At 39.9% G+C, this 9,714-nt stretch overlaps 1 pseudogene; it reads right to left on the bottom strand.

Moving 5' to 3' along the window:
• Nucleotides 1–3,193: 3,193 nt before the first annotated feature.
• Nucleotides 3,194–4,416, bottom strand: LOC119536970 (annotated as a pseudogene).
• Nucleotides 4,417–9,714: the final 5,298 nt, after the last annotated feature.

Below are 9,714 nucleotides of genomic sequence, written 5' to 3'. Positions count from 1 at the left end.
ACCGTGAAGGCATTTCTTGAATTGGCCATCTTATCCTTTGGTTTATGTTTGCCATATTTTTCCCTCTCTCTATTAATATCCTTTATTGTACCCATACCGAATGTCTTTAGTACTGAACCTTTCTCCAAGTCTCTCTGTCCTGTCTTTGTTTCTCTGTCTGTAGGGCTCCCTTTAGTATCTCCAGTAGGGCAGTTCTCTTGTTAGCAAATTCTCTCAGCATTTGTTTGTCTGTGAAAAATTTAAGCTCTCCCTCAAATTTGAAGGAGAGCTTTGCTGGGTAAAGTATTCTTGGCTGGAAATTTTTCTCACTCAGAATTTTAAATATATCGTGCCACTGCCTTCTTGCCTCCATGGTGGCTGCTGAGTAGTCACTACTTAGTCTTATGCTGTTTCCTTTGTATGTGGTGAATTGCTTTTCTCTTGCTGCTTTCAGAACTTGCTCCTTCTCTTCTGTGTTTGATAGTGTGATCAGAATATGTCTCGGAGTGGGTTTATTTGGATTTATTCTATTTGGAGTTCGCTGAGCATTTATGATTTGTGTATTTATGTTGTTTAGAAGATTTGGGAAGTTTTCCCCAACAATTTCTTTGAATACTCTTCCAAGACCTTTACCCTTTTCTTCCCCTTCTGGGACACCAATGAGTCTTATATTTGGACGTTTCATATTATCTATCATATCCCTGAGGTCCATTTCTATTTTTTCAATTTTTTTCCCCATTCTTTCTTTTATGCTTTCATTTTCCATTCTGTCATCTTCCAGGTCACTGATTCGTTGTTCAACTTCCTCTAGTCTTGTACTATGAGTGTCCAGAATCTTTTTAATTTGGTCAACAGTTTCTTTAATTTCCATAAGATCATTCATTTTTTTATTTAGTCTTGCAATGTCTTCTTTATGCTCTTCTAGAATCTTCTTGATTTCCTTTATATCCCGTACTATGGTCTCATTGTTCATCTTTAGTTCTTTGAGTAGCTGCTCTAGGTGCTGTGTCTCTTCCGGTCTTTTGATTTGGGTGCTTGGGCTTGGGTTATCCATATCGTCTGTTTTTTTCATATGCTTTATAATTTTCTGTTGTTTTTGGCCTCGTGGCATTTGCTGAACTTGATAGGGTTCTGTTAGGTTTTGTAGACCAATTGAAGTCCTTATCTCTAAATTATCAGATCTACAGCTTCGTGGAGTATACTTTCTCTAACTAACCAGCAGGTGGCGTCCACGAGCCACCTGTTATCCACAAGCCAGTTCTCCCCTGCTTAGCCTTTTTGGTGAGTGGGGGAGTGAGTTTTGTGGGGCCCAATTGGTGTACCAAGCTTGCGTGTGTAGTTGGTGTTGTCTGCCCTGTATGTGGGGCGTGTTTCTGGGCAGTCGGGGAGGGGGGGTGGCCCTAACAATCAAATCTCCCTGGTGATCCTAGAGTTTTAAAGCTGCTGCAATAGTCTAATCCTTCAGTTCAGTCCTGCCACAGTTTGTCTCTGCCACTGACCCACAAGTCCTTGGTATTGGCATATGGCTCCTGAGACTTGCAAGTGGGCCCCTCTTCCAGGCTCTGCACCCCGGGTCCTCTGTTGAGGGATGACTGTGCTATGTCACAGGTGAGTGCCGTCCCCCCAGGGCAGTTCTGGGCTGCTGGGCTGTGTAGGGAGGCTCCCAGTCTGCTCAAATGATGGCTGAATGGGGCTTTGTTAATTCACACTGCTCCACCTTCCCAGCTCTGGGACAATCAGCTGAGGTTGCAGGGAAGGCTAATGTCCACGCCCAGTTTTGTGGTGTGTGCCTGTTATTTGAAGAGCTTCCGTCACACTGGGTTGTCTGGGGCAGCTCTGGGCTATGGGGCTGGCGATGGGCAGGAGTGTTTCCTGTCCACCAGGATGATGGCTGTGAGCGGACACCCCCCTTTTCTTGGGAAGTTGTGGTGTTTAGTGAATTTTCTCAGCCACTGGATTATTGCCTTTTGTCTCAGAGCTCTCTTAGTTCTGCTCTTGACTTGACGTGCCCAAATTGCAAGTCTTTGAAGCTTTCTGTATTGGGCTTCTTAGAGTAATTGTTTTAGAAAAAGAAAAAAGGATTAAAAAAAAAAAAAAAAAAGGGCCCTCCTCAGAGATCTAATGGGTTATTGAAATGCTAACAGACAAAGCAGCCAGGGCCATTAAGGAAAGGTCCACAGGGCAGAGAGATCAGCTTTTCTTCGGGATTTGCATATGCGCCTCAAGGCCTGAGCTCCGCCCTTCCCCTTTCTGTGTTCACCAGAACTCCAAAAATCCTCTGCTTTCATTTTGGAGTTTTTCGTGTTGTTTTTTTTTCTATGCCTGTCTCCTCTCTGCTGGGCTGGCTGCTCTCCGATTCTCTGGTGTCTGGTCTCAGTCTATCTATGGTTGGAGTTTGGATCAGTAGAATGAGTTTCCGATAAGGGCTGCCACTGCAGTTCTCCCTTCTCCTTCCCGGAGCTGACAGCCCCTCCTCCCACGGGACTGAGCCTGGCAGGGAGGGGCGCAGGTCCCCTGGCCACAAAAACTTACAGATTTCGCTGATCTCAGCAGTTCGACATTTTCATGAGTGTTGTATGAAGTATGCCCAAATTCAGATTGCTCTGTGGTGTCCAGTCCACGCAGTTCCTGGCTTTCTACCTACTTTCCTGCAGGAGTAACTAAAACATACAGCTCACCAGTCTGCCATCTTGCCCTGCCTAATTCTATTTTTTTTAATCCTCTATTTCATTTATCTCTAATCTTTTTATTTACTTCTTTCTGCTGGCTTTGTGTTTAGTTAGCTTTTCTTTTTCTGGATCCTCCAGCTGTGAGGCTAGGTCTTTGATTTGAAATCTTTCTTCATTTTAATGTAAGCATTTAGAGCTATACATTTCCCTCTAGCACTGCCTTTGCTGCATCCCATAAGTTTTGCTGCATTGTATTTTTTTAAATACATCTCAATAAAACTGAATTTAATTAAAAAAAATATGTGACAGATTTTTGGTTGTTGTTTCCATTTTTAAAGTACTGGTTTAAAGTAATAACTTAAAAACTGCCACATAAAAGCAAATGGTCCACAAAACATTGCTTTCCTTCTGAAGTTTTTACGACGCATTGTTATCATTAACCAGTCTTTTACTATTAAACTTAAATGGCAAATTGAGACAAACAGTTCTGAGACAGTTCTTCCACCACTAAGACTGGGGTGGCAGGTGTTATAGGTAATATTCATTTACCCTTCTGAGGTGACCTTGCCAGCTCCAGCAGCCTTCTTGTCCACTACCTTGATGACACCCATAGCAACTGTCTGTCTCATATCACCAACAGCAACATGACCCAGAGGAGGACAGTCAGAGAAACTCTCAACACACATGGGCTTGCCAGAAACCATATCAACGATGGCAGCATCAGCAAGTATCAGGAATTGAGGGCCATCTTTCAGCTTCTTACCAGAACAGTGATCAATCTTCTCCTTCAGCTCAGCAAACTTGCAAGCAATGTGAGCTGTGTGACCATCGGCACAGGTGCATGGCCAGCACTGATTTTGCCTGGATGGTTCAGGATAATCACCTGAGCAGTGAAGCCAGCTGCTTCCATTGGTGGGTCATTTCTGCTGTCACTAGCCTCATTGCCACAACAAACATTTTTTACAGACACGTTCTTGACACTGAAGCCCACATTGTCCCCAGGAAGAGCGTCATTCAAAGTTTCATGGTACATTTCAACAGAATTTACTTCAGTTCTAAGGTTGACTGCAGCAAAAGTGACCACCATGCCCCAGTTTGAGAACATCAGTCTCCACTCGGTCCATAGGGAGAGTATCAATACCACCAATTTTGTAGACATCCTGAAGAGGCAGACTCAAGGGTTTGTCAGTTGGATGAGTAGGTGGCAGGATGCAATCCAGAGCTTCAAGCAGTGTGGTTCCACTGGCATCTCCATCGTTACGGTGAATTTCCATCCCTTGAACCAAGGCATGTTAGCATTTGGCTCCAGCATGCTGTCGCCATTCCAACCAGATACTGGCACAAATGCTACTGTGTCAGGGTTGTAGCCCAATTTTCTTAATGAAAGTGCTGACTTCCTTAACAATTTCCTCATATCTCTTCTGGCTGTATGGTGGCTCAGTGGAACCCATTTTGTTAACACCAACAATTAGTTGTTTCACACCTAGTGTGTAAGCCAGAAAGGCATGCTCATGGGTCTGCCCATTTGTGGAGATACCAGCTTCAAATTCACCAACACCAGCACAACACTCAGGATAGCACCGTCAGCCTGAGATGTGCCTATGATCATGTTTTCAACAAAGTCTGTGTGTTTTGGGGCATCAGTAAGGGTCACATAATACTTGCTGGTCTCAAATTTCCATGGGGAGCTATCAGTGGTGATAACACATTCAAGTTCAGCTTTCAGTTTACCAAAGACCCAGGCATACTTGAAGGACCCCTTTCCCATCTCAGCTTGCTACATTGTATTTTCATTTTAATTTGCTTCAAGATATTTCCTAATTTCCCTTGTGATTTCCTCTTTAACTCATTGGTTGTTTAAGAATACACTGCTTAATTCCCATATATTCGTGAATTTTTTATTTATCCTTCTGTTGTTGATTTCTACCTTCATTCCATTGTGATCCAGTAAGATGCATTGTATGATTTCAATATTTTTGAATTTATTGAGACTTGTTTTGTCACCTAACATATGATCCATCCTGGAGAATGATCCACGTGCACTCGAGAAGAATGTGTATTCTGCAGCTGTTGGGTGAAGTGTTCTACATATGTCTGTTAGGTCTAGTTGGTTTAGAGTATCATCCAAATCTTGTATTTCCTTATTGATCTTCTGTCTAGATGTTCTACCCATTCTTGAAAGTGGTGTTTTAAAGTCTCTTACTATTAATGTAGAACCATAAATGTCTCCCTTCAAATCTGTGAGTATTTGCTTCATATATTTTGGGGCTCTGCTGTTAGATGCATTTGTATTTATAATTGTTACATCTTCTTGTTGAATTGACTACCTTAACAGTATATAACAACTGCTTTTGTCCCTCATAAATGTTTTTCACTTAAAGTCTATTTTATCTGATAAAATTCCTGCATTTCTTATCGTTATTACTTGCATGGTACATTTTTTCCATCCTTTCACTTTCAACCTACTTATGTCTCTAAATTTAAAGTGAGTCTCTTATAGACAGTATATAGTTCAGTCATGCTTTTTTATCCATTCTGCCAATCTCTGTCTTTTGACTGGGGAGTTTAATCCATTTGCATTTAAAGTCACTACTGATATTGAAGGACTTTCTTCTGACATTTGACTATTTAGTCTTTGTAAGTCTTTAATTTTTTTTGGCCCTCAATTCTTCCATTAATGCCTACTTTCATGTTTGCTTGATTATTTTGTGTGGTACTACACCGAGTCTTTTCTCACTTCTATCGAAACATTTTTTTCATTTATTTTCCTTGTGGTTACCATGAGGTTAAAATTTAACATCCTAAATCTATAACAATCATACTTTGATACCAACTTGACTTCAGTAGTACACATATATACTGTTCCTATACCCCTGTGTCCCTCCACCATTTTTTGTACTTATTGCAAATTATATCTCTGTACATTGTATGCCCAAGACATAGATTTATCATTAAGTTTTATGCATTTGCATATTAGCACCTGTAGGGAGTAACAAGTGAATTTCCGTACCAGATAATACAATACAATAGTTCTGCCATTTATAATCACCCAATGGTTATCTTTACAGGACATCTTTACTTCTTTATGCTTTGAACCTGTGTCTAGTGTCCTTTCCTTTCAGTCTGGAGAACTCCCTTTAGATTGCTTATAGGTCAGGTCTAGAGGTAATGAACTCTCTCAGCATTTTTTATCTGGAAATGTCTTAATCTCTCCCTTAGTTTTGAAAGAAAGTCTCACCAGATATAAAATTCTTGGTTGGCAACTGTTTTCTTTCACTACTTTAAATATTTCGTACCACTGTCTTCTTACCTCTATAGTTTCTGATGAGAAAGCAGAACTTAATCTAACTGGGACTCCCTTGTATGTAACACATTGCTTTTCTCTTGCAACTTGTAGAACTCTCCTTGTCCTTTGCATTTGATGGTTTGATCAATATATGAAAGGTTGTATTTTTCTTCAAGTTCATCCTGTTTAGTGTTCTCTGGATTTCTTTGGTGAGCATAGTCATGTCTTTTGTTAAGTTTGGGAAGTTTTCTGTCATTATTTCTTTGAATATTCCTTCTGTCCCTTCCTCTTCTCCTTCTGGGACTCCCACAAGGCGTATGTTGGTATGCCTGATGGTGTCCTGGAAATGTTTTAGGCTGTGTTCACTTTTTATCATTCTTTCTGATTTCTGTTACTCAGCCTCATTCATTTCAATTGTCTTGTCCTCAGGTTTGCTGATTCTTTCTTCTGCTAGCTCCAATTTGGTGTTAAAACCCTCCTGGGAATTTTTCATTTCAGTTATTGTGGTCATCAACTCCAGTAGTTCTGCTACATTCCTTTTTAAAATTTCTGTCTCTTCATTAAGATTCTCATATGGTTCATTCATTGTTTTCTTGATATCCTTTATTTTTATCTCTGTATTTTACTTCAACTCTTTGAACATATATTAGTCTTTGTCCAGTATGTCCAAGTCTGATCTCTTCAATGATTATTTCTGTATTTTTATACTCTTCGTTTGGATGGGTCATCATTTCCTGTTCCTTTGTTTGTCTTGTAATCTTTCATTGCACATTGTATATTTTAGTATTTTTAAATGTTAACTCTGGGATTTATTCCCTGAGATATCTGTTTCTTGAGTTTGTAACCAGCTGGTGATATGACAGATTTTCTTGAGAGTCAGCCTTCCTATCAGGAAGGTCCACCCAAGTTGACTGCAAAGTGTGGAGTCCTCCTTGTCTTTTCTGGGCCTATTTCTTGTTCTGGGCTTGTGCTTGCTAGTGGCTTTGGAGTTCCCTTCTAATTCCCTGAAGACAGACCTCCTTCTCCTTCTTCCTCTCCCTGAAGTCTTTACAGGAGTTTGAATACCCTCTCTACTTCTCAGAAGATAAACTTTTCCCCTCTCTCAGGTATTCCACTGCCAGACTTAAAGCAGGTAAGCCTTTGCCCCAGGCCATCTACCTTGATTCTTTCTTACACTGCCTTCATTGTCTCAAGCTGCTTTTGCCCAGAAGGAAAATCCTGGTGGGGGTGGGGGTGGGTGCACACTGGAGAAGAGTTTCCCAAGCCAGTCCTTCCCACTGGAACAAGGCAAGGGACCAACAAATGGTGTGCCAGCTGACTCCAAACTGCCCTGGAGAGTAGATGAGGGAGGGGCAGGAAGGGCAGAAGGAACTTCTTCCACAGCTCTCCAAAGCTGCTGAAAATTTCCAAACTCTTATGAAAGACATATATATACATATATAAGAAACACAACATACTCCAAACAGAATAACTTCTAATAGACCGCTCTGAGACACATACTAATCAGAATGTCAAATGCCAAAGATAAAGAGAGAATTCTGAAAGCAGCAACAGAAAAGCGATTCATCACGTACAAGGGATCCTCAAAAACACTGAGTTCCACTTTCTCATCAGAAACTATGGAGGCAAGAAGGCAGAGGTACGATATATTGAAGGCAGTGAAAGAGAAAAACTGCAAGCCAAAAATTCTTTATCCAGCAAAACTATCCTTCAAAAATGAGGGAGAGTTTAAAGTATGCACAGATAAACAGAAATTGAGAGAGTTCATCAACGAGAGATGTACCCTACAAGAATGACTAAAGGGAGTTCTGCAGTTGAAAGGAAAAGACAGGACAAATTGGCTTGGAGTAGTGAGAAGAAATGAAGATCATCAGTAAGGGGAACTGAAAGGGTGAATGTAAAACCCAATAGTACTGTATCTTCAATATACAACTCTACTCTTTAATTCCTATAAGAGTCAGAATACAATTAAACAAGAAAAGGCATATTTCCTCATAAACAGACTGCAAAACATAAAGTGGTAAAGTGGGACAAAAACAACATAAAGAGTAGAAGAGAGGGATATGGCAGCAGAGAATATGTATGCTATTAAAACTAAGTTGTTATCTTTCAAATTGGTAGATTATAGATGTAGGTTGTGTAATATAAACTCCAGGGCAACCATAAAGAAGGTATTTTTAAAATATATGGAAACAGAAATGAGAAGGGGATCAATCAGATACATCACTATTCCAGTTTGCTAATGCTGCTGTTATGCAAAATACCAGAAATGGATTGACTTTTATATAAAGAGGATTTATTAAGTTACAAATTTACAGTTCTAAAGCCATAAAAGGGTCCAAACTAAGGTATCAACAAGAGGATACCTTCACTGAAGAATGGCCGATAGCGTCTGGAACACTTCTGTCAGCTGGGAAGGCATGTGGCTGGTGTCTGTTGATCCTTTGTTCCCAGGCTGTGTTTCACAATGACTTTCTCCAAAATATCTCTGGGCTTTTGTTTTAGCTCTTTTTCCTCAGCTCCCCTGTGCATCCTTGCTTCTTTCTCCCAGGGCTTTTCTCTCTTAGCTTCTCCAAGGCAAACTCTGGGCTTCACCTCTTAGCTTAGCATCTCTGGACATCCTTCTTTCTGCAACTCCAAGCATCTCTCAGCTTCAGCATCTGTGTCAGGTCTTGAGTTCTCTTAAGTAATCCAGTGAACCAATCAAGACACACCCTGTGTGGGCGGGGTCCACACCTCCATGAAAATAATTTAATCAAGTTATCACCCACAGTTGGGTGAATCACATCTCCATGGAAACATTCAATCAAGAGATTCCATCCAACAAGACTGGGTTAAAAGATCATGACTTTTGTGGGAGATATAATATATCCAAACTGGCACAATCACATAAGATCAACTATACAGAAAAGAAGTTTGTGATAAAGGAAAAGAGAGACATATACAAATAAGATATGACAATCCCACATATCAGTACCATATATATATAACATAGAAAAACCAAAGGTCAAAGTGGCTGAAGTAAGTACTGCTTTTACAGTAATAATACTGAATGTTAAAGGATTAAACTCCCCAATCAAAAGTCACAGGTTGGCAGAATGGATAAAAAAGCATGATTTGATTATATGTTGTTTACAAGAGACTTGCCTTAGACCCAAAGTGAAAGGACAGAAAAAGATATTCCATGCAAATAGTAATAAAAAAGAGTTGGGGGCAGATATGTTAATATCAGACAAAAAAGACTTTTAGACAAAAGCTGTTATAGGGAAGGACACTATATATTAATAAAAGGAGCAATCTACCAAAAAGAAATAACAATCATAAATATTTATGCACCTAACCATGGTGCCCCCAGATACATGAGGTGAAACAGAAGGGAGAAATAGACACCTCTACAATAATAGCTGGAGATTTCAATATACCACTCTCATCAATAGATACAACATCTAGATGGAAGATCAAAAAGGAAACATAGAACCTGAATAATATTATAAATGAACTAGACCTAAAAGACATATATGGAACATTAAATCCCAAAACAGCAGGATATACATTCTTCTCAAGTGCTCATGGATCATTCTCCAGGATAGACCACATGTTAGGTCACAAAATTGGTCTCAATAAATTTAAAAAGATTAAAATTCTACAAAGTACTTTCTCTGACTATAATGGAATGAAGCTGGAAATCAATACAGGTGGAGAATTGGCAAATCCACAAATATATGGAAGTTAAACAACACAGTCTTAAACAATCAGTGGGTCGAAGAAGAAACTGCAAGA

This window comes from Choloepus didactylus, chromosome 6 (genome assembly GCF_015220235.1).
Source record: "Choloepus didactylus isolate mChoDid1 chromosome 6, mChoDid1.pri, whole genome shotgun sequence".
In the NCBI taxonomy this organism is placed as follows: domain Eukaryota; kingdom Metazoa; phylum Chordata; class Mammalia; order Pilosa; family Megalonychidae; genus Choloepus; species Choloepus didactylus.
This window is presented reverse-complemented; position numbering and strand designations above follow the sequence as displayed.